The following is a 25,498-nucleotide window of genomic DNA, read 5'->3' as shown; positions in this document are numbered from 1 at the left end:
CGGGATAAACGGCCACTGGGACATCCTGCGAGATGAAACTCTCAAAGAAGATCGCTCGTGGGACGCCCCACCGTCTGTCCTCCCCCAGAAGCTCTCAAAGGAGAAGCAGACAGCAGTGCTAAACAGGAAGAAGAATCAGGGCTTGGGAGACAGACCAGAGTCTCCTGGGAACACGGAGGTGGGGGAGGGGGCGGGGGGGGCAGGCTCCTTGGAGGAGGCTGCTTTCCACAAGATCCCAGTTCTGAACAGAAACGGTTGCATTCAGACAACACAGTGGATGAATTTATCTACACCCAAGGTCTCTGCAAAGGGAGGCACACAGAGGAAGTCCTTTCTCGTGTGACAATGACCATCGAGGAAACAAGATAACAAGCTAGGACGGAATACAGTGATCCCATGTCAGCTCTGTCATTTGCGCCAAGCCTCCAGCCAAGGTTACCTGCCCGCAGCACCTGCCAGCACCGAGGGGGCTAATAGGAAATCCTATGGAGAAAGGGCCCTGCCCACGGTCAGTGTGAATTTGTGTCCCTGAGTATGTGCAGAACAACGTCAAGTCCCCATAAAGGGAGTCTCTGCTCCTTCCCCATCCCAGATACCCCGGGATTCAGGAATATGGGAGTGTGACCACAAAACGCAGAAGGACGGGACAGAGATGACAGCTTCCAGGGGGCAGTCCTTTCTTCCCAGAAGGTCTGTCTTCCAGAATCAGACACACCGATAGGTATTTAACCCACAACGTCACGTATACCTGGACCGTCTCTGGAGAACTGGAAGCCACGTGCTCACTGAGCACACTGCACACCCAGGCGCCGTGCCGTGTGGGGGTTACAAAAGTTGAAGAATACCCAGGCCCTGCCAGGCCCAAGATGCAAGCTGACAAAATGGGGGGGGGGGCACAGTGGTGAAAATCCTGAAGTCCGATCTTATCTATTTTCCTGCCTTTGAACACCCCCACCACCAAACCAGCAGAGGCTGGTTTGGGATCTGTTACACATACTGTGCAGCTCCTTCCCTTCTTCCAGATTTCCTGCCTCCACTGCCATCATTCCAACCACCCTTAAATGTCAACACCTCTACAAAGGGGTGACAAAAATTCTGCCACCTTACATGGTACAAAGAGCCTCTCCCATTAGTCCAAGCAAGTGTTCATGGGGATCTAGCAATAAGTGAGGCCCAGGAAAAGAAAGAGGTCCAGCGTGATCCCTTGAGGGGACATCAAAGCTGCTAGGGCCGACTCAGAAACAGTAAGGTTGGAGGGAAACCCTCCTGATTGTTTTGGCTGAGTTCCAGCCACACGGGAGAGGGAAGCCCACCCCGCCGCCCCATCTGCCACACAGCTCCAAGACCACCAGTGTCAGAGCTGGAAAGGGTAGTCAAGCCAAGGAAACGGAGGCCCAAGGATGGTGAGAGGATCTCAAGGGTCTTGGACTCCAGGTCAGCAGCATACACGGGCTCTCCACCTGTCCTCCAAGCCCCACAATGGACCCGGCATTCATGTCAAGGCCACATGTTATTGACAACCTACAAGACCATTACTAACTCACATCTGCACAGCACTTTGTGGTTTTCCAAGACTCTCTCCTGATCCTCGTGGTAGCCTTTGACCTAGGTCAGGTAGATCTTACTATCCTCACTCTGTAGGATAGAGGTAAGTGCCAAGGAGGCTGTACACCGTGTCTGACACCACAGGGAGAGAAGTGTCTAGGCCTTGCGGGATCTTATCTACCACGCTTCTGTAAGCTGGTGGGATGGGGGGTGGGGTAATAAAAAACAAGACTAAGACACAGTTCCTTTCCAGGGATGCTGGCCCTCACACCCGGAGAGATGAATGACACAGACGCAAGTAACCCATCATGGACAGGGCCACGTCCAAAAATATTTATGGAGCGTGTACTCTGTGCCAGACCCAGGAGGTGATTCAGGAGACCATTTAGAGAAAGGGGAGGTGGTCACAGTGAGCTGGGATAGAGTCAAGGAAGATGTAACAGGGGAGGCAGGGCTAGCTCCCGGCTTTAAAGACAGAAAGGTACAGAGAAGTCTGGGAATGCATCCCAGGAAGCATACGGGTGAGCCAAAGCAAGGCAGTGGGTGGGGATACAGCAGGCTGGGGAGGAGCTGTGAGGAGACTCATCTGGAAGGAACAGAGGCCCACAGAGAAGGCAAATCCACAGAGTGGTAGGCTCTGGAGGACCTGAGGTACCAGGCCTAGGGGACCACAGAACCTGCCTACAGGGGGCTGGTGATGAGTTCTTCCCAGACCGTCCAAGACAGCCGCCTGCTATGGTCCCACCAGGACCACGGAGTCCAGAATTCCAGCTGTTTCACAGAACAGAACCTCTAGAACCTTGATGCCATCACACACAGCCCACACCTGTGTACCATACACACACACACACACACACACACACACACAAGCCAGCTGGGGCTGGCCAGAGACAAGCACCTCTGGCAAAGACAACATTCCTGTAGATCAGGAAAGAGCTGAACATTCACAAACCCATTTGTGCCCCAGACCATGTGGGTAGAAGGCATACTTTCAAAAGGGCCACATTTCACACATTTTAAGTGGTTTTCACACATTTCTGTGCAAGCGGATGACTGCTCTGTGTGTGTGAGCATAACACATTTCAAAGGGGGGAAAAACAGTGGGTAAATCTGACTCATCGTACTCCCCTGGCTTTCTCCTCTCTCAGAACACATACACATTCTCCCCCCACCACACACACACACACACACACACACACACACACAGAGAGAGAGAGAGAGAGAGAGAGAGAGCGCATTTCTCCCGTGCTCCAGTCTGAACAGCACAGTGGGCCTGGGGGCCTGAAGGCTTCATCAGGCCAACTGCACGCCCTCTCAGTGTGTGGCCTTCCAGGTGACCCATGAAAAACACAATTACACTGTGAACTTGGGGAGGCAGGGACTGGGTTTTCCCAACAAGGCCTTTAAGCAGGGGCCTCCCAGCCGAGCGGCCCACAACAGAGGCTCCCCCGAAAAGGGCCACAAATGCCACCCCGTCCCCACCCGCAGTTGTAGACCAGTGTGCCCATCAGTTCAGTCCTTTCAGCCCCTCCCACCCCTCGGTCTCCTTCAGTCACCCCAGGAAGAGCCTCGGCAGCTCACAACTGCCTGGGAACGTCCATCCGCTGGCTTGGGCGCTCCCCCCGACTCCGTGATGTGGGAGGGGCTGGGAGAGGCCTCGGGCTACTTCTCGAAGGTCACGTCGCTAAGAGGGACACCAGGTCTGCATCTGGTCATTGCTTTTCCCTGGATCCTACCGAGATAAAAACTAGACTTCCAAGACTCTGAAACGTTATTCACCACATCCTCAGGATTAGATCCATGCTTAATTCAACTACTGTTCAGTCTCGTAAATGGCAACGCTATTGTCACCATCATCGCCAGGACAGAATGCCAGAGCTTGACTTAAGAGAGAAGGCAGACCTAGCCACTACACAACCAGGAAGAGGAGGGGACCCCTTGCTACATTTGAAACCTTCTCTGACATCCAAGCATTTAAACAGCTCATTGACTTCCATACATAAATATTACTATAAGCTACAGTTTCATTTACCCTGTGCTGGGGCCAAGAGGGGTTGAAAGCAGAGTGAGCACAAATTAGGTACTGGAAAGTTTCTTATTTCCTGTAGCGTCAGATGTTCACAGTCAAAAAGAGAAGAAGAAGCAGTGTCACGTGCTAAGTCCCCCCCATTGAACACCGCCTGTATGTGTTTACACATAATTGGTTCTTTTTGCTAAATGTTGCATGAGTAGTGCAAGTGGAATTGTTGTAGACACATGCTTGGGGACACAGCCCAGGCCTTTGGCTATTTCTACTGAGCAGCCCCAGGGCCTACTGACAGCTGAGCTAACACAGGTGCTGTCCCACCAGCTTGGGACAGGTTCCCCAGGTACTCAAGGAAAGCACCAAACACCAGGTGAATAGAGCTGAAGCTCTGCAGCCCAGAATGTACCCAGGGATGCCAGGGAGTACCCACTTTCCCACTGTAATTTTCCTGACGGAAAGCGAGATGCTAGGATCCAAATCCTGACTCTGGTACCTTGCTCTGTGCGCCCTTGTGCAAGGGACTAGTCCTTTCTGGGTCTCCGGGTCCTCATAAAGGTGGAACCTGAATCAGAAAGCCCCAAGCTGCACCTGGGTGGCTCAGTTGGTTAAGTGACTGCCTTCAGCTCAGGTCATGATCCTGGAGTCCTGGGATCGAGTCCCACATCGGGCTCCTGGCTCCACAGGAGTCTGCTTCTCCCTCTGACCTTCTCCTCGCTCATGCTCTCTCTCACTGTCTCTCTCTCTCTCAAATAAATAAATAATAATAATAATAATAATAATAATAAAAAGAAAGCCCCAAGCTTATTTCAGCTTATTTTGCAGGTCCACAAAAATGACCCCTTCCCTTTCTCTTGCATTCCATGCAGGCCTAGGAGAGCCCAAGCTTTGAGAGGGACGCCATGAGAAGAATACACTTTTAAAAACTACATATCGTGCGTGAGTGCACATAGCGAAAATAAGCTGTCTTAAGGTGCACAATTCTATGGCATTCGGTTCAGGCGCAATGTTTGCAACCATTACATCTATTCAGTCCCAGAACGCTTTTATCACCAAAAAGGAGACCCTGTACCCATGAAACAGGCACTCCTCATTTCCCCTTGCTGGACCCCTGGCAGCCATTAATCTGCTTTCCAGCTCCGTGGCTTTACATATCCTGGGTATTTCACATCAATGGCATCCTACGATATGCGGTCTTACGGGCCTGGCTTCTCTCCCTCAGCATCACGTTTCCAACGTCCATCATCTGGGCCATGCCACGTACTTCATTTCTTGGGTGAAAAATATTTCATTGTATAGAGGAACATGCCTTTAATGGCTAGGTCATTTGCAAACTTCAGTACTACGAATGAGTCGTAGTAATTAAGTAAGATCACCTACGTAAGGTTGTGGGAACATGGTGAGTGCCCAATGGGCTGGAGTTTCATGTTTATCATCACTGTCATCCCTAACAACTCCTCCTCGTGCGTCTGGCTGGCGGTGGGACACCACATCTCACTTGGGAATCCGTGGCCTGGATGCCCCCTGAGGCCACCCCCAGGTCCCAACATCTTGGGGTACATGGATCAGAACATTCTGCACACATCAGCTGTTCCCCCAGTGCTCCCACCTGTGGGAACCCCTTCTGAGACCGGAGGAGTAGGCAGCGACCATCGTCAGCTAACAGAACAGTGGGACTCCTCTTTTAAGCAATCTTGCAATGTGAACTCAACCAAAATAGAGCAGTGCTGGGGAGATAGTGTAATTCTTCATTTTTCAAAATGACCCACAACAGGATTCCTTGAAATGGTTTTCCTGTCATGCTTAAGACATAATTCAATTTACACCATCAATGTTTCCGTAATATACCTTCTCCATAAAACAGTACGTGGCCGTTAGAGGAGTTTGGGGTCCCATTCTGGAGGGCAGGGGCAGTCGACAGACAGCGGGAACTAATGTTTGCTTCCCCACCCTCCCCACTCACATAATTAGCATGTTCCATCAGGAGACAGAAGTCCTGAGTCCTTATTTCACCTTCCAGCCCCGAGACCTGGAACGAAAACAGCCACCTTGGGGTGTTGGTTTACTCTTGGGGAACACACCAAGGCGCACCCACGTTCCCTGAGGCCAGTGAGAGAATCCAAAATGCCCCAGCGATGTGAATGATCGTGATTCACAGAATTCACTCCAGGACTCCGTCTGTGTTTGCGAAGCATGTCAAAACACCGACCCGTCTTCGTGGGTAGCTTGAACTCCTTCTACACGGGTCCCCTCACAAACAGAGATGATCTCCCCTCTCGGGGAGGCCCTCCGCCATCTCCATCCGGGTCTCCCAGCTCAGGCACCACGAGGATGTGGGGGCCCCCGGATGCCCACTTCCACCTGCCTTCCGGGACCGTGGAGACCTCTGCAACCAAAGAAATCTTCCCCAGGTCCTCTGTGGCCAGTTCTCTCCCAACTCCCAAAGCTTGTTTTCTTTAATTAGCTCACTGTGGCAGGAGAAAAACGCGGCCCCACCCTCGAAATGAGCAGATCTGGGCCTCAGATGTACTCTGCGGTTTGCCTCGGTGCTGCCAAGTTCTTAGCCAGGGAGTAACAAGCTACCGGGGCTCGGGAGGCAGGGGATGGCGAGAAACCCCTGCCATGGTAAGACGGGCCTTTCTCTTCCCATCATCTGACATTTGTCAACCGCAAGGCTGGGCTGCACCCCTTCCTGAGTCCCTGAAGCCCGCCACTGTGGTTCCAGAGAGGGGACAATTCCAAATGCTGTGGCTTTTCTTGCTCTCTCTCCCTCCCCATCCCTTCTTCCTTGTTTTATAACCTGCCTCACGGGGCAGCTCATGCTTCATCCAAGTCTGTTCCACTCAGCTCACGGAGGAAGAACTGAAGGCCAGGCAAGGCAACTGCCTCTTCATCTCTCGTGACAATAGTGAGCAAGATTTCAATAAACATGGAAGATACACTGGAGAGCTCTTCCTAACACAGCACCTCAAACTGAACCTTAGGAAAGACTTCTTCACGTGTCCCCTCCATGGGGCCTCGTGCTGTAGGGCAGGCAGACCCATCGTGGCTCCATTTTACAGATGAAGCAAGTGAGGCTTGGTGGGGAAGGGACTGCCGCTGATTACATGACAAAGGGTGAGAAGACAAAGAACCCAGACCTCCAAAGTTCAAACATCGTCATTTTCCCCTCATTCCAGTAACTTCCAGTTCCCCTCATTCCAGGAACACACGGTCTGAAGAGCTGCTCAGAAGTCTGAGGCAAAGGTTCCATAGGCATTTGTACTCATAGACTCTCTGAGGTTAGACCCAGAAGGCTGGGGTCCCCAGATGCTACTACTTTGGTCCTAGCACCTCTAGGGATTTTTCTTCCTCCCTCAATGTCCTGACCATTTTAACCATTTATTCAACATTATGTACCAGACACAATGTTAACTTCCTTCCCTGTACTCAGTACCCTATGAGTAGTTACCATTAACCCCATTTTACAAACAGGGAAACCAAGTTTCCCACAACCTGCCTCAGACACAAGAACTACTTAAGTGAAAACAAGAGGTGACCCAAGGATGGGCCTCCAAGAGGCTCACATTCTTGGTGTGAGCTACATTACAGCAGAAAAACTGAGGATCACCTGATGAGGAAACGTCCAGGAAGAAATTCCTTGCCCAAGGAGACCAAGCCAGCGCTGGATTCAACCAGGGGCCTCTCTCAGCTCATTGTTGGCTCGAGCCTCGAAACAGCTCAAAAATTCACAAGAGTGAATGCACAGTGGGCCCCAAAACACCTCCTATAAGGCTGTGTGTGGAGCCTCTGGCATTCCTGAACTCTATCAACAGACCCCTCAACCCCTGGAACAGCCTAGAAACCTCAGAGACAGCAAGTGTCAAGGCTCACTTGTCTATATATATATATTTTTTAATTTATTTGACAGAGAATACAAGTAGACAGAGAGGCAGGCAGAGAGAGGAAGGAAAGCAGGCTCCCCACTAAGCAGACAGCCCGATGCGGGGCTCGATCCCAGGACCCTGGGATCATGACCTGAGCCGAAGGCAGAGGCTTTAACCCACTGAGCCACCCAGGCGCCCCTGTCTATATGTTTTTTCTTGGCCCTGCGACCCGGAAGACAGTATGAGGAGGCCGGGGATCTACCAAAAGGCCTGTGTGTACAAGACCAGCGTGAGACCTCCAGTCCTGGGATGCCAGCCAGCAAGGGCTCCATAATTGGTGGGCCCCCGGGCAAAATGAAAATGTGGAGCCCTCCGGGCAGAAAGTAGGAAGAAAGTAACATTAACAGTATTAAAGCAGAGAACTTTTTCCTTTCCTTCCACAGTCTCTGTCCTGACTTGTTATGGTGGTTTTTTATTTGCTACTTAATAGCATTCTAAGAAAAGTGAAAGTTTTAAATTATTAGCATGTATTTTATCACTCTTGTTTAGGTTACGCAATGCAGTTTTAAATACAAACATAAGAGCATTTCATGCGTATGTGAAATCCCTGAAATTACACAATTGGTACTTTGCGGCTTGGACAAACATACACACTGCGACTTCACCAGAATAATAGCAATACGGCCCAAAACTCACTCAGCTGTTCTTACTCCACTTTTTGGTATGTACGCATCCTACCAAGCCTCTAGCCTCTGCATCCTGAGGGAAGAAGGGTTGAAAGGAAAAGGCACTATCGGCTAACTTGGCTTTCCCTCTCCTACGTCATCATTTTCAGCATGAGCCGTTGGCTGATAGGGGGCATAACACAAGTCAGAAGGCAGAGGAGAGGATTTCTTGGTCATTAATGTTTCTTAGAATGGCAGGGCCTTCTTTCTCAAGTTCTGGTTCAAATGGAAAGTGGCAGGACTTTCTGTCCTGTTAGGGCAGAAAGGAGCACTGTGCCTGCCTATCTCTTCTACTTAGGCATACCCTCCACTGACTCCCCGGACATTGCTTACAAAAACCCTCGCTCAAAGAAAATCGAGAATTTCAAGATGCTGACAGCAAACGCTGGCCCAAGCACGGGGCCCTCCTGAGTGTGGGGCTGTGTGTGATGGCGCAGGCCCAGTGCCCATGAAGCTGGCCTTGATACCAGCCACTCCCGTGTCAAGGACAGGCTCAAGACACGCTCCCACGCCTGTCCTTTCCTTTGCTGGCTGGTCCAAAGCCAAATTAGCTCAAGTCCCCCTACCCAGAGGCCCTGTGTCCCAGAAATGTCGGTTCAGGGATTCAATACTGAAACATAAAAGTGGTCTGGATTAAAATGCTTACCCACTTCAGCACCTGACGGGCTGGGGGACTTCACAGGCATTTGTTTCACCTTACTGGGGCTGCCATACCGTGGGACTGTTCCTTTGTCCACACAGTATAGTTGGCTGGGTGAGCAATCCGCCACCTTTTTATGTGGTCAACACCAAGGAAAGGGAAGAAGGGACCATTTACCAGCTCTTAGCAAGGTGACAAACACTGAGCTGAGCTTTGTATGCGCATTTTAACTCAATCTTATAACAACCCTAAGAGACAGGCATCATTATCCTCATTTTATTGCTAGAGAAACGGAGGCTCAAAGAAGTAATGTGACTTGCCCAAGACCTGCCCATCCAGTCAGCTCAAGCTGACTTTTCTGGACTTATCACCACCCCGCTGAGGTTCCTTGTGATAGTGTGATTTATAATAAGAAATATACATTTGGTCTTGGTCCACTGTTCCTGGCACATAACTCCTAAAATCCTTGCAATTTCCTAGAGGAGAGCCTTAAGGGCATCTTTTGTTTTGTTATAATTCCTGAAATAGCTCCAGAGCAATGAAGGTGAAAAGAGTCTCTTTTGTTATTCATAACAAGCCCTTTCCAACACAGCTGGGTTTCTGTAAGCTAGGGGACTTCTGGAAAGTCCCTAAGGATGGACAGCTGGCTACTAGGGAAACCAACAGTGTGATTAGAAAGCTGGAACCTTCCGTCACAGTTCCCCACCTCTGCTCCCACCTCTGGGAACGGGAGAAGGGCTGAAGATTGAGTTCAATCACTGATGGCCAACGACTTAATTAATCATGTTCACACAATGAGGTCACCACAAAACCCCCAAAGGATGGGATTCAGGGAACTTCCGTGTTGGGAAGCCCAGGGAGATGCCAGGAGAGCTGGGCTTCCAGAGAACATGAAGGGTCAGAGCTCCTTCTTCCCTATCTTATCCCATGCGTCTCTTCCTTCTGGCTGTTCCTGACTCGTATCCTACAAACCAGTAAAATGTTTTTTCCTGAGTTCTGTGAGCCACTCTAGCAGATTAACTGAGCCCCGGGAGGGGGTGGGGGGAACCCCTGATCCATAGCCCAGGGGTCGGAGCAGATATCAACCTGGACTTGGGAGTGGGCATCTGCTGTGGGATGGGGGGTGGTGGTCTTGTGGGACCGAGCCCTTACCCCGTGGCATCTGATGCTGTCTCCAGGTAGAGAGTGTCAGAATTCAGTTACACTGGAGGGAGGACATTCTGCTAGTATCCAAAGCATCTGAGAATCGCTCTGTGTGGGGGAAATCGTGTGTGCATACACACACGTGCGTGATACACACACACACAGCAGCCAGAAGCATCACAAGGAAAATATGCCGTAGGAGACTAAAGGAGACACAGCAGAGTTTTCTAAACACCCCCTCCCCACATGCAGCCCTGCCAGCTGCTGAGAGGCTTGGGGAGCCGGCTTAGAACTCAAGAGCATTTAAATCCAGCAGAGGAAAGCAAAAAAGAAGACAAAAAACTTGCTGGCATATAAATAAAGAATTAAGGCGAAGGCTTCTTTTGAGACACCTGTTAAGTGATGTGGCCACATTCTTCCCTAGCTTGGTGCAGCCCAGTACGCGTCCCTAAGTGCCTGTAAAGCCGATCTCGGGTAATTATGATCCTCGACTCCTGGCTGCACTGGCAATAACGTATACTTACTGAGCTAACAGCTCAGGTCCTGCCTCCACCACAGTCATAAAGTCATTAAGACCTGCCCAGGCAGGCCCGGAGTTCCATGTTACCACGCCCCACCCGGCCCTGCCACAGCCTTCTCCTCAGGGTGGCAATTTTGAGCCGCGCTTGAACAAGAAGATTGTTTTGTGCTGAGTCGACCTTAGAAGGCAGCCGGGGAAGCGCCCTCCACCCTGCCCGGGTGGGATGATGGCACCTGCTCGCCCCCAGATGCAGGCCTAGCAGAAGCGACTGGCAGTCTCCTCCCAGGGGCTTCACTCCCCAGTTTGAGGTCACTTCTAGGTGTGGCCCACAGAGTAGGATCGTGGTTGTTGGCTGGAGGGTGGGGCCCATCTTCTGCCCTGCCCGGGGCTCTGGCTGACTTTTCTGGGTCCTTCCCCCAAGGACCCACCATGCCAGCCACTCACTGTCCTGACTCCCCCCTCCCCTTCCCAGGGCCTCCCGCAGAATAATCAGGAAACCAGCTGGAAAAGTGCCGGCCATGCCCGGCTCAACAAGGCACTCGGGTGTCACGCAAAGAGCCCTGGCCCAGAAACCACATGATCTGGGCCCAGATTCCTTGCCTGTTTAACCTCAGGTAAACCGTTGGAGGTCTCTGAGCCTCAGTCCCCCAGCCATTAAGTGAGGAAGGCACCAGAGTCTGTGGCCGGATGGCGGCTGGTCCTCCTCCTGTTGTTCCACCAAGTTTCTCTCAGGTCCTGCCAGAGGCAGGAAGATGGGAAGGACTGGCTGCCTTTGCTTCTCCCGACCAGCTCCCATCAGCTTGTCTAGTCCACCCACACACAGGACTTGGGGGCCCAGTGGATCACCACTGGTCAGCAGGAACTATTCCTCTGTTCCTCTTTCCCGGCTCAGCAGGAGCGACTCCATGGACGGCTCTGAGGCAGAGTGGGCCTCTGCTGTCCCCTCAGGGGTTCGCTCACATCCTTCCTCTTCAGCTGGCTGAGCCTGGTTACTTCTCATAAGACTCCCTACTTGGTCGGGGTGTGGGAGGAGTTTGAGAGAAAGACGTGTGGAAGACCCCGGTCCAGTGCTTCCCCACAGGTTGTGACAGGACAAGGGGGGGTCCCGGATACCTGCCCTCGCTGACAAACTCAAATTTAGTACTTTCCACATCGGGACTAGAACACGAGACCTACAGGGGTGGCAAAGCCGGCCCTGGCAGAGATGTGGACCCTGAAGGCTTTCCGCTCCTGGGGCCCACTAAGATTCAAGGCAGAGGTCACGTCCATCGACCCACCTGATCTTCACCAGGGCTATCCAGGGAGACAAGGCAGAGGTTTTACAGGTAAAGAAAGTAGAGCTCAGCAAGGTTAAGTGGGCTGCCCAGGAACACAGAGCCAGCACAGGCAGCCAGGGTTCCTTCCACTCCACCAAGTGGCTAGACAAGAGGGACAAGAAGGGGTAAGCACAGGGGCAGGTCAGAACCCTAATAAAAGCAAGGCGGGGCAGGAAAGCTTGACTCCTAACATGCGAGGCTCCGTCCAAGATTCCTACAGACCTGAAGCTTGCTCATCAGCTTCCTAAGCGCTCAGCATTGACTTTCAGACCACACACTTCAAGGGCTGGTACCAAGGCCAATTTTCTGCTCTTGCCACACTTCCTCAGCAAAGCTCCAGAAGACCCCCATATAGGGACCATTGTGCCCATGATTTCGTTTAATCCTCACACTACCGCCATGGTTTGATATTTTTAGCCGTTGAACGAAAGAGGAAAGAGGAACCACAAGGTTAAAGGCAAGGGTGAAGCATGACCCCAGAAGCATACCGCGCTGGAGTCTTGCGCCTTTGCCCTACACCACACTGCTCTGGATAAAGAGACCTGACCACCAGCACCCTCGGCATCCCGTCCCCCTCTTCAGTGAGGTGTGGCATCGCCCATAACTGTTTCTCAAACTAGAAGGGCCCTCAGCAGCCCCCCTCCACTCCAGAGGGCTTTTAAAGCACAGACTGTAGGACCCACCCACAGGGTTTCTGAGTCAGGAGGTCTGGGGTGGGGCCTGAGACTCTGCATTTCTAGCAAGTTCCCTGGTGATGCTGAGCCTCCTGGTGGGTCCACACTTCGAGAGCCATGGAATTATCATTATTTTAAGCACTCCCCCAACAGCTGGGGAATGGGCAGGCTAAGCATGGTACTTTCACTTGAGTTAACATGCAGAAGTATGGAGACCATGGAAAAACAAAGGGAAATGCTTCTGATGGTATTAAATTAGAAAAGAAGCTTGCACCCCAGGCTGATCCGGACCCCGTCTGCCCTCTGATCCACTCCTCATCCTCTCGTGTTCTGCTCTTATCCCCCAGAGCTGAAGCCTGACTTTCTAGGCCCCACCTCAGGGGCATCTGGTGGGGTCTGGACAGCAGCAGGCACTCAGGGGACTGGAGGGTGGGAGGAGGGGAAAAGCCAGGACATTTCTTCCCTCTCTCCCTACCTTGGGGAGAGGCAGCTGCGTCCACTCTAGATAGGCCACCGGTGACCCTGACCCTGGGCTTTGGGAACACAACCTTCTCCCTTTGTCCCTCCAACCTAAAAGGGGCAGTGGCTTCCTGCCAAAAAGCTCTGGGTCACCTCGCCTTCCCATATTTGGCTCTCAGCTCCTTTATCACCCGTATAACCAAGGCCCCAGATTAACTTCCCTCTGTGGTAAGTACTGGATGGAATTCCTGCTTTCCTGGTTTGACAGACTGATGCACTGATGACAGCCACATAAAAACACAAACCCAGATGGGCAACTCTAGAAAATATGTAAAAATCAGGGTGTAAAAATAAGGGTTTTTCTCCCCAACATATTAGAAGAGTGTTGGCTATCTATTAATAATATGTAAAGCTGGTACTGAGCCTATGACTTATAAGAAAACCAGACGGGTCTTTATGAGAGAAAGGTAGGGGAGCCATACATCCGTGTCAACAAATCTAAGGAACTAGTCCCTGGACTTTCATTTCTACACACACCTGACTTTGGAGAAACCATGGCCACAGCCACAATGATGCCAGCAGTTCCCCTGAAAGTACTGGTGGTTACCTGGGGGGTGAGTGACTCACTGGTTGAAGAGGTCACGTCGTAGTGCCACAGCGCTGGAACCCTGGTCTCCCTGGCAGGGCAGATCGCTGGGCAACACCCCAAACCACCTTCAGGCCTTGTTACCATGGAGACAGCTCCCACCCCAGGCCAGGCTCAGGCCTCAAACCTCCTGGGAAATCCCTTCAGAGGGGACAGGGTCCCAGAGACTGGGTGACAGGAATCACACACAAGGATGTGGAAAACCTGGGAGGACTCTGCTCGGCCCCCGTCCACCAAGCAGCATGGCGGACATGTGCACACACTTGCAAAGCTGGGGAGTGGGGGGTGTGTGTCTCATTTTTACACTATTCTGGGGTTTTCCTCTCCCAAGAGGGTGACAGAAGTCTAAAGAAACAGACTCTGTGAAACCAGATGGTAATGATATAAGAAATCCTGGATTCCTGCATTGGAACCAACAGTCTCCCTCATGGAGCTCAAGACAGAACCCTACAGCAGATAATCCAGTGCTCAAGTGGGGAAGGAGGGTCTTAACCTTGGACAAAGAGCAGTTTGGTGGTCTGTTGGTAATATTTTAGCCGAGCGGCACCACTCAGAATGGACTGGAGGCTTACCACTAGGATGGGCTACTTCCAACCCCAAGCCAAAGAGGACTGAAAGCACTAGAGGAATGGGGGTGGGGAATGCAGAAACGGGAAGCATCGAGGCTCTTTAAGAGAAACCTAAGTCTCCTTTCCAAGACCCCCAGTGGACCGTCACAGCAGCTGAACCTCACTTACCCTCAGGCACACTTAGAAAACTGGGATTCAACCGACGATGGTTCACGTCAGACGAGCATACGTGTTAGCGCCCTGCCCTGATCTCCCATCCATGCTCCTCTCCCCAAGACGCTGACATCAGAGGCCTCACACATTCTTTCGTGGGTGTTAATGGACTTTACCTTGTAAGATAACTAACTACTCAGGGAAATCTGTGAGGGGGTGAACAAATAGACACAACCCCAGGTTCATGAAAAGCCCAAGCAAATGAACAAAACACTCAGGCTTGGGATCAAGAAACCTGGTCTTAACTAACTTCGGCTTTGCTGCTAATTCACTACAATCTTGGGCTACTCATCACACCATTCAGGGCCATGGATTCCTTCTCTGTCAACGACGGGGTTGGACTACAGAGCCTGTCAAGCTGCTTCTGACTAGAAGAGTAACTGTTCTAAGACCCATACTGTGGCAGGGACTCAAACTTCCAAAGGACATACTGAGGATCCCCAAGTTGGGGTTCAGAGTATTGAAGTCACTGTCCAGGAGCCCACGGCTACGACACAGTAGAGCTGGGGTTTCCAACAAACCTGTCAGACTCCAGACTCCTCGATCTTCCTACCACAGCAGGAGGGGCGCCATGACCCAAACCGCCATATTCCCAGACATGCCCTTTGAAGTTCACCTCTTGAATCGGAATGCCCCGCCCTGAGCAGGGTGAACCCCAATTTCAGGCACTCCCATGCAGCCTGTCACCACGCCCTCAGGGGGCCCTTCACTTGACCTGGGTGTAGCTCTTCCTCACACACTGGTCTAGGCTTCCACATGGGGCAGGGCGTGCACAAGCAGGCCCTCTGTGAGAGGCTCACGCTCAGGAACCAGGAGACCAGAAGAGCCAAGCCTACTGCCTCCAATCATTAGTTACACCACCCACGGCTTCACTGGACTCTCGCTTCCCCCTCCAGGGCATTCAGCCAGCGCCACCCACTTACCACTGGGCTGCTGGCTGGCTGGTGTCCTGGGCCAAGTCGCTCAGGGCCTCCGGCCCTCCATTTGCTCATCTAGACTTGCATCTATTTCCAGGGACTGTCACAGAGGTGAAATGAATTCATATACATGAATGTGCTTTGTACATGGCAAAACACTGTACATAGGGTAGGACATGGTGGCGGTGTCCCCTTCCCTGTGACAGCAGCTGGAAAAGAATCCATTATCCTCACATTTATTTCTGAGGCCACACAGTGTAGTCAAAGAACCACAGACAAAGGATTAGAGGAAGAGCCTCAGTCCCTGCTTCTGTATTCCCAGGTAAATTGTCCCTGGTCACCTACAAAATAGGGGTAAGACCCCCTCTGCCCTGTCCCCATCCAAGGTGGTCTCAAGACAGAACAATGGGCAGTTGCTCTGCGGGCTCTAGAAGCATGCCAACCATTCCCCCACCACGAGGTTGGATGTGAAGGAGGTCACAGAAGAAAACGTGGCACGTTTTCCTGCTGTTCGCCATCCCCAAAAGGCTTCAAGGCAAAAGGAGAATTTGTTGAAAGCAGCAGCCATGATCATAGCCTAGCTTCTTCAGAACCAACAACCCAAAGCAGCCATCCTCCCCCACACACACCCCAATTTTTTGAAAAAGCCCACTTTGTAAAAGAAAGCTATTGGGTGTGCTGACACCTATGGGGGTCTCCTGGGAACAGCGAGTCAGGGGCTGAGGGTCTCTGGGGGAAAGCCCCCCCCCCTTCTAGCTTCCCTGGGCCCTCTCTGTCCAGAGCAAGGGGACCCTGACAAAGGGATGAGGTCAGGCGGGCCATGCCACACACTCCCAGGTGCAGACTCTGCTGGCAGAAGCGGTTTCCCTCCTCACCCCAGAGTGGGTGCTGCCTCTGTTGTCGGGGTGGCAGGGGCAGCTCTGAAATGGTCTTCCCAGCAGCACCCAACTGGCAGTGTTGTGAAAAGCAGCAAAACACCACTGAGTTTCCTCTGCTGCCATCCCCACCACACAGCTGCGGACAGCTCTGCGGTTTGGGGGCGGGGGGGGGGTCTCCTCCCCAGCTTCTCCTGCTCATCTGCCTCCCTTTCCCATGTTTCCCCGGCTGACCAGCAAAGCGAAGAAAGAACAACAATGTGACCCCCCCCACCCCACCCCCACGCCCGGGAGAGGCCACTTCCGCTCAGCAGCAGCTAAACCCAGTGTGTGCCCCACTGAAAATTAGTCCCAGGCTTGGGGCTCTGGAAAGTTCTGACTTCCAGAGCAGAACCATCCACGTGGGCGAACGGGGAACCGAGAAAACCGACCCCGGCCCAGAATGACCCACAGGGGATTCTCCTGGCCCCCGAGGTGGTCATGGGGGATAAACTAATAAATGCAGATCCCCGCCCTCCACCCACCCCCAAGGCTCAAGGTTTCTATTTTTGTTGTAGAGGAGCTCGAGTAATCACCTCTGAGCTGCCAGTCAGCTGGTCAGAGGAACTCTAAGAACTCTGACCTAAACCAGGGCTTCCAAAGGTCCCGGCCGGCTCCACCCGTTTCAGGCAGGGCTGGCCTCACGGCCAAACCATTTCAAATCGCAGAGCCCGTAAACACAAAATTAAAAGGTGAAGCAACGAGGGAGGGAGATGTTTACTGGAAACTTAAATTCTGCTGCCCAGAAAATATAGGTCTTTTTTTAAACACATAGAGACACGCGCGCGTGCCCGCGCGCACACGTGTAATGGCTTTGCCACCCACCTTCAGAAATATGTACTTTGCTCTATATATAACTTTCTTATCTGCCCCCGATTACACTCAGCTCGTGACCGTGAAGCCTGGAATAATTACCCACAGAGAAATAACAGCCTTGGCCACAGCCAGGACCTCAAGAAGCCAGTCCCGCCTTGACGGATAGTCACACAGCTTGCGCACGGGACAAACATGAGTTTTCTGAAGCACGGAGAATCGTTCCCATCCATACCTGAAACGCAGCCACCGCCGAGAGGGTGCCAGGTGGCTACTGGAACCAGGACCAATCGTATTACATGGTATTTCTCAGCCCAGCAAAGAAAGACGCTCCAACTGAAACTATGCAGAAAATTAAGGGGGGCAGATGGTGGTCATCAAAGCAGGGGTCTGGCCAAGCGCACCCCTCCCTTCCAGGAAGACTTTTGAAAAAGCTAACGGAAATTTACTCTTGGAAGCCAAGAATGTTGATGGGGGCAAGAACAGAAAGTCATTCCTGCTAGCAAGGAGGTGCCCACTAGGGCTGTTCCCCTAAAACACATCAACGTCATGTTGAAAGTGGGGGGGGGGACTTGCACAACAGTGGGGTGGGTGGGTGTGTCTCCCTTTTACTGGTTCACACCCACATTCCTTGATGCATCCGTCCCATCCCCTCTCCTTCTGAACCCCCAAGTACTCACCACGTGACCACAGTAGAGCAGGCCTTCACTACTATGCCCCTCCCCCACTTAGGTATTAAGCCCCTAGGGAGACTACAGGCTCTGTGGAGATGGGGACCGCATTTCCCATTTCTCTGGGTGTCTTGCTCAGCGCCATAAATATTTGTCGACTGATGTACTCCTCGCTCATCTCAAAAACGGCAACTTACATCTAGCCCATGTGTCTACCCCAAAGTCTGTCATCTCAGAACCTCCTGGAACACCTCCCCCTTTGTGAAACTCTTTGGAGTTGATCAGAATGGATAAGTTCTCCTTCCTCCATAGCTCATTCCACACCAACTTAAGTAGTCACCTTTGCATTCCGAACCACCACCTGAAAGAGATGCACATTTAGCTGGCCTTTCCCCTTTGGGCCCTTTTCCATTAATGTGGAACCCAAACAGCTGTACCCCATCAGATGTCTTAGGCCGCAGGGATGGCTGCCCTGCTGTGAACCACTAACAACGGGGAGTGTTTAAATGTTACAGCTCATGAAGTGGCCCATGCTCTCAACCAAGGGCAGGACCACTGTCACCGAAGGACAGGGACAACAGCCTACGTGCCTCCATAGCCCCTGGAATCCACCCGGGGCACTGCCAAAGATCTGACACGAAGGTACACCAACGTTGGCCAAGGCTTCTGACTTCGTTTCTCGAAAAAAGTGTGGGTGTGTGTAATGGCCTGTTTAATCCATTTGGGCTCCACCCCCCACTCAGTGCTCGGAGTTTCCTGAGCAGAAGTAACCAACTACAGATGGTTCCACTCCTTCAGAGATGTCGAGAAACCACTGACCCAGAGATACGACAGAACCGGAGCTCTAAACCTCAGGGTAGCGGCCGCTGTGCTCACCAAACCAACGCGCTGCTAGAATCTAGAACTTTGCTGTCTGAGTGCATATGCTTTTTATTTATTTATTTTTTAAGCAACCGCAATCATGCCCCCCCATCCCCCCCCTCCCCAGAACAGCTGTCGGTAACACCGAACCACAGCTTTACATAAGATCTGAGGCTGGGATTCTCCAACATGGCTGCACAATCACCAGGAAAACTTTAAAATACGGATTCCTGCAGGCCCCACGTGCAGAAATTCCGAAATCACGGGTCTGGGATACAGTCTGGGCAGCAGAGTTTTCATAAAGCATTAGGGACCTTCTACAGGGAGCCTGACAACCAAATGTGAAACGTTCTGAGGCAGGAGTCCCAGTTACCACGGCTCACCTTGAGCCTCTGATCTTTTTCCATTCTGTCTTCTGGGGGCCCCCATCTCAAGCCCCCACAGCGATTTTACAGTGATCCCGAAACTATCCGAATGAGTAACGCAGCCAGTCATTTCTTTGAATGCAAGCTCGAGAATCAGAAGTTTTACAGTGGAAGAAACTTTAAAAGCCTGGTAAGCCAACGCCTTTGGTCTGTAAAGGAGGAAAACAGGGGCTGGGGGAGTCAAGTGACTCACCCAAGGTCACCAAGCTGGCCCACTAGGACCTTCTGCCTCTAGGTCTCTCTCCTGATAGCACAGAGCAACCCCTACGGAGACGGACTCAACAAAAGCAGCATCAGAGGAAGGCTCGTTGTTCACTTACCGGACACTCTCAGAGGCCGTTCTCCAGTTCCTCTCTGGAAGGTTTCAAGCCTCAGTGACCTTAAAACAGCTTGAGGACAAAAGGATGCTTCTCTCTAAAGATTCCTGACTGTGTCAGTCAAATTGTAATCCTCAAAGAATATACCTGCTGGCTGAGGTTCATGAAAAAAGCCATTCGCAAAGAGGATCCTAACTGCGGTTTTAAAAGGACACTCTGTTGAGCTGAGCTGCAGGCCTGACGCACAGACAGCCAGTGGTGGATTCTGGTTTCTTGGGGATACGAGAGAGCTGAATGTTGGTTTAAAATCTCTAACCAACCTGTGAACGTGGTTCTCTTCCTTCCTGTATTTTACGACACTATGGACGGAATGGTGCCTAGACGCAGCGGAAGCGTGCTTTGGGCTAAGTGGGAATTGCTCTCTGATTTCCCCTGGCCAAGGAGCAAGGAGGGGATCCCCATCAGGCGGGCCTCATTCCAGCATAAGCCAGAAGCGTCAGAAAGGCAGAAGTATGCATGACTGTCCAAGTCAACTGTGCATTTACAACTGCCAGGCCACCGCAGTGTCTGGTCCCACCACCACCGCCGACTAAAGATGCTTAGTAAATTTCTGGGGAATTTGACAGGGATTATGATGGAATTAAGTGAGATCATTAAGGAGGAACGGGCCATATCTGAAGGTAGAGAGTAAGATGAAAGCTTTAATTCGTCCCCCTAGGAAAACACGAGCATCCAGAAAACAGCACAGGGGCACCTGAGTGGTGCAGTTGGTTAAGCATCCAACTTTTGCTTTCAGCTCAGGTCGTGATCTCAGGGTCCCAAGAACGAGCCCCAAGTTGGGATCCCAGCTCACTGGGGAGTCTGCTTGAGCTTCTCTCTCCCTCTGCCCCCACCCCCGCATGCACGTGCATGCACTTGCGTTTACTATCTCTCAAATTAAATAAATAGGGGCATCTGGGAGGCTCAGTCAGTTGGGCATCTGCCTTTGGCTCAGCTCATGATCTCGGGGTCCTGGGATCGAGCCCCGGTGTCGGGCTCCCTGCTTAGTGGGGAGTCTGCTTCTCCCTCTGACCCCTACCCCCACTCATGCTCACTTGTGGTGTCTCTCATATAAATAAAATCTTAAAAAAATAATATACTAAAAAAAAAGAAATCTAAAAAACAAAACAAACAAACAAACAAAACAGCCAAGGCCAGAAGCCAAGGAAGAAAGAGAGGACAGAGAGGAGTCAGAAAACATGATAGTTGATTTAGAGCTCTGGGATTCTCTCGAGCCTCTAATTTTGTAGCTGCAAAAACAGATACCCAGAGAAGCCAGGCTGACCTTCCCGAATTCACAAAACCAACCTCCACCAGGGAGTGGCCAAGGGCCCCTCGGTCTCACAGAAGCAACAGGACCCAAAGACTACGTTGCCTCCATGTGCGCCTCTGTCTGTCTTCTCAAGGATTCAACACTTCGTTAAACCTGAGGCCCCGAGAGGAATGAAAACCAGCGTAGGCTGTGGGAGGACGACAGAAAGGAAAAGCACAGGTTCAATTCCAGGTGTAGCTGGGACGTTCCGGCGCTGACATCCAGAGCACAGTGTACGGAGGGTCTCTAGCTATGGAGAGAGAGACAGAGCTGGGGGGCGGGGGGGCACCGCCACTGTAAAACCCAGGGAGGGGAGCAGCGTGCACGGCAGTCTGGCTCCAACCCGGCTGGGGTAGCCTGCCATCCAGCCTGTGGCTTGATTCTTTTCATGACCTAAGTGAAGGCCGATAGACAAAAAATTAAATAAATAAATAAAATAAAACTAAAAAACGGTGGCCAAAAGTTGACATTCAAAAGGATTCTTGGATCAAAGTCCCTTTGTGAGTACTGTTATTCTACCCTCCTCCTAACGGTAACCACTTCCCACATGAGCCCCAGTAAGGCAACCGTGCAGCCCACAAAAGAGATAGAAATATGACCACACTTCCCTCTTATAAACAGGCGATGGTAAACATCTGAGACCACTGGTCCACAGCTTGGTTAAACAAAGGGCTGGGGGTACCCTAGGATGGCAGTCGGGCCCTCCACCTCCGCACACACTGACTCTCCCTCTGCGAGTGGGGAGCTCGGGCTATTAACTTCAGAACCAGAGCTGATCAAACAGGTCCAGCCTCACATGGGGACAACTTAGTTCAGCTTCAAGGCCAGCGTCACCTGGCCACGACTCCTGGAAACTCAGGAATTTTCAAGAAAAAGGAGCTGCTTTGGTTCTAGGCCTACCCTCCAAGGTGCCTCTCTGTGGGAACAGAGCAGAAGGATGATGTCACGTGTTTACTGAGGTGTGCAACACGCCCCCCCACACGTGGATCAGCAGTGGTGACAGCTTCCCTTTTTTTTTTTTAAACAATAAAATCAAAAAACGGCAACTCTTTCAATCAAGCAAGAAAAACAGGCAAACCTCAAGCAAACATCTTTAATTAGCTTTGAGATGTTCCCCGGGGTCCCGAGTTATCCCAGCATCTAGATCAATAGGAAAATGAAACACGAGGCCTTGGGACGGGCTCTTTTTTTGTTGTTTTTCCTGAACTGGAATGAAAACGCACTTGCCGACCTGAAGTCAAGTTATTAGCTTTCTGTGACAGGAAGACTGCAGGGCATTCCATCTCTGCAGAAAGTTCCATCAGAAAACAACAAAAAATTACATAAATCAGCCAGCACTTTTGTCTTTAACCGTTACAACATTTATAGAATTCTCATTTCTTCATCTACATGCTTTCAGAGAAAGTTTCCAGCAGATTCAAAGCCAGTGAGACTCCCAAAGACACTGAGCATGCCGTTAAAACGCACCTGGTTTTGAAGCCAGAATACCACAAGAACCTTTAGAAAATTTCCCCTGGGGGCAGGAGGCTCTTAGCTCTGAGCCTTTCCCCCACTGCACACCCAAGGGCAAGTTTCTGCCTTCCTTTTGTCAACAGGAAAACAAGACTGGAGTGGAGGAGACAGAAGTCTGAACTGCTGAAAGCCACCTGGGTTGGGTCACAAGATGCCACCCTCAGGCACAGCTTTCCGAGGCCTCAAGGGTCTTCCCTGTGAGTCACACAGCTATTTGTCTCCCCAAACCCTCGATCTCTGCCACTGCTTCCAAAGACGCCACATGGCACACAGCCATGGGCCACACGCTAGAGGCTCTCCATCACTTAATTGTTTCTCTGTCTCCTCTGGACTCAGCTCTGTGGGGGCAGGAACTGCTCCCACAGTGGTTTTCCACCACAACCTCAGAATTAGCAAGACATCGAGTGAGTGCTCAGGAATCCGCTCAGAGAAGGTAATCAGGAATCAGCACGTGCTAACTGAAATTTACCAAGTGCCTAGCAGGGACTGAGCACAGTAATGAGTCAAACAGTCCACATCCACGACTCCAAGAGGCTTCTCACAAGCCATTACTTGTGCCATGACTGCACCGGACACGATGCTGGTCAGTGAGGTCCCAGGAGGCTCTTCCTGGAGAGAGAGGCCCCCAAGGAGAAGAGGCCTTTTCTGCCCCCTGGACGTGTAAGGAGGGTCATGCCTGGAGCAGCTGGGGCCATCATGGGACCCAGAGGAGTGGAGCTTGAAGGCAGAACCCTCCCCACCTCCTGACTTAGAGAAAATAAACCTCCCCACTCCTGAAGGCGGTACGTGGGTTTCAGGTGACTTGCAGCCCAAAGTACCCCAATGCAGTGAGTCTGGCCCCAATACAGATAGAGGATAGGGGATGGACCAGAGAGGGAAAGGCCAACTGGCTTAGTGTAGTACCAGGCACGAGGGACCGTGGGCCTCCGCTACGGAGGAGAGGGCTGGAACGTTCCGGATTGCTGGAGCCCGGCAACAGACTGCCTGCCGCCTTACCCACGAGACGGCCTGGTCATCTCCATGGAGCCCAGGGCCCAGTTCCCACGATGTCTCTCCGAAGAACCGGAACATAAATAATTAATACTCCCTGCCCATACTCACCCACACACATGCCTCCTTGTGTCTGTGAGGCAGAGAAAGCATCGGGGCGGGGGCGGGGGCGGGGGGAGGGGGGATGCGTCTTGCGCTATTTATAAGACACGGCATAGCCACAAAGGATGACGACCAGAGCTCCACAGTATCAGCTCAAGTTCTCCAAGCAAATGCCGCCAAGCTCGGCTTGAATTTACACTTCCCTTTTCTCAGCCTGTGACCGGTCCTCTCTGTCACTCCAGCTGCTCTCCTTGGAGCTCCTCAGACAAGGCCTGGCCTACCACAGCCGTGTACTGGGAGAACATAGGGGACTCACCTCTCCAGATTTCCGACAAATTATTCGGGGCAAGAGAAGATCACAGGAACAAATCCTGAGAACACAAAGCAGCGGTGGAATGGCTCCGAGCCCTTCCCTGTCCTCTGCGGAATTCCACTGGCAGAGGGGTTATGTGGGGCCACGTGCTTCACAGAGGCCCTGGCACATTCCATGCATTTAACACAATCAAAGAGAAAGAGAAGGCATGCTTGCTGTTATTTTTAATTCCTTCCTCAATGCCTTCCAAAATTCCTCAGCAGAGGGATTAGCCACTAAACTTGCACCAGCCGCTGGCCAGTGGGATCCTTAAGGCCTCTAAAATGGAACGGAGGAGCGAGAGAGGTCAGCTTCCAGAAGTCTCTGCTCCTGGCCGTTAAATACCATCTCAGTCTTACTGGGCCTGAGGGCATCTCCTGGGTTTCCAAGGGACGAGGCCTGTAGAGGACAGCAGACCTTCTCCAGCCAGACGAATGCCTTACACTGTCTCCCCGCGGCAACCCCTACCCCTGCCCTCTGTCCCCTTCCCTCCGGACTAACCATCAGCCGAGCCAAACGTTCCCTAATTCTGCTCCACTTAAGGAAGCTCTAGCGCTAATGTGATTCTTTCTAAGGCCTCATCCCATTTTCAAATATTGTGTTGCCAACTTGCTACACAACCTTAGGCAAAGTCACTTCCCTGGGACTCACAGTAAGTAAGCCAGACAGTTCTTTACCTTTAGTGGTACCATAAGAACTGGCTGATCTAACGCTCCCAGTTATCTTGGCAGGTGGCATAACCATGGCTACAGAGGTAGGGGGCTTGAGGCCGCCTGTTTGCCCAGGTTTGGCTGGACAGTCTGGGCTTATGCTTGCTTTGGGGCCCTAATTAATAACAGCACCGCCCCCTTTTCACTATTAGAAGTGTCCCGGTCTGTTCAATAAATTCTATCGTCACTCTCCATTCTAGAAGGGCTGATAGAGCTTCTGAGGCAAATCCAGCTTCATTTGAACTCTTATCATGGTACCTAAAACAACTTATCTAGGCCATCACCTGCTTATGAGGCTGAAAACTTGAAGAATGGTAGCCCCTTGTGGGGGAGCTGGCGTGGGGAGCAGAGATCTGAGCTCAGATTTCTGCTCTGCTGTTGACCCCTCAAAGCCTCAGCACCCTCCTCTGTGACCGTCAGTAACCCATCCTTCTCAGAGTATGGCAGATGGGGAAAGAAGACCAACTAGTTGATCAGTGGCCCATGCTAGCCTCGGGCATACAGTCAGCACTCGGTTCACGCTGTCCCACCCCCAGGGGAAAGGGCTCAGGTGACCGGCCCCAGGTCAACACTGCCGAGTCAAATCCTCAGGCAGGGCCCAGAGCATCAGTTCGCGGAAGCTTCTGGCACTGCCACCTCCCCAAGCATGCACATCCTGAGTTCATACTCCAACTGAATAGTGTGCATCCTTTGTGATTTTTCTCAAAAGGCCTTTGTGAAAATCTGGGTGTGAACTCACAAGCCTCAGTCCGTCTCTCTCAGAAAGCATCTTTAGCGATATGACAGAGCCGCGCTTCATAAAGAAATGGCAAATGACGCTGTAATACTTTCCGGTCTGCGAGTGCTCTGAATGCATAGCTCATCCACACAAATTAATGTCAACAGTCCTACTGAGGAAGGTATTACTGTTCCCGTTTCACTGATGAAGAAAGGAGGCTCAAAGAAGCGAGGGGACCCGGCTGTGTCACCAAAGCAGTGAGTGGGGGAGCAGAGGTGTCAACGTGCATCTCCTGAGTATAAACCCAGAGCTCTCCTCGGTTGTCTGCTGTCCCTTCAGAAGCGGGGCTCCATGGGTGTCTTCAAAAACGGTCCACAAACCACGAGCAGTCCATGGACACAAAACTATCTTCTGAAAACCTGTCAGCATCCACTGACAGCATCCACAGAAAGCTCACTCCAACCACATACGGTAAGTTGTACCCAATCTCTAAATGGTCAGCAGGC

The 25,498-nt window shown here is 51.7% G+C and overlaps 1 protein-coding gene across 2 annotated transcripts in view; it reads right to left on the bottom strand.

Moving 5' to 3' along the window:
* The window catches only part of SMAD3 (SMAD family member 3), a 118,098-nt gene that overhangs the window by 80,146 nt on the left and 12,454 nt on the right, over window positions 1-25,498 (bottom strand). Inside the window, exon 1 of one of the 2 annotated variants that reach the window (XM_047738479.1) lies at window positions 23,529-23,645. The exons of the other annotated variant lie outside the window; for it this stretch is intronic. The gene's annotated coding sequence lies outside the window, so the exon portion shown is untranslated. Of the gene's footprint in view, window positions 1-23,528; window positions 23,646-25,498 lie in introns of those variants that run through there. 2 annotated transcript variants of the gene reach the window in all.

Source organism: Lutra lutra, chromosome 7 (assembly GCF_902655055.1).
Source record: "Lutra lutra chromosome 7, mLutLut1.2, whole genome shotgun sequence".
In the NCBI taxonomy this organism is placed as follows: Eukaryota; Metazoa; Chordata; class Mammalia; order Carnivora; family Mustelidae; genus Lutra; species Lutra lutra.
The sequence above is the reverse complement of the archived record's forward strand: the minus strand, read 5'-3'. Positions and strand labels throughout refer to the sequence as shown.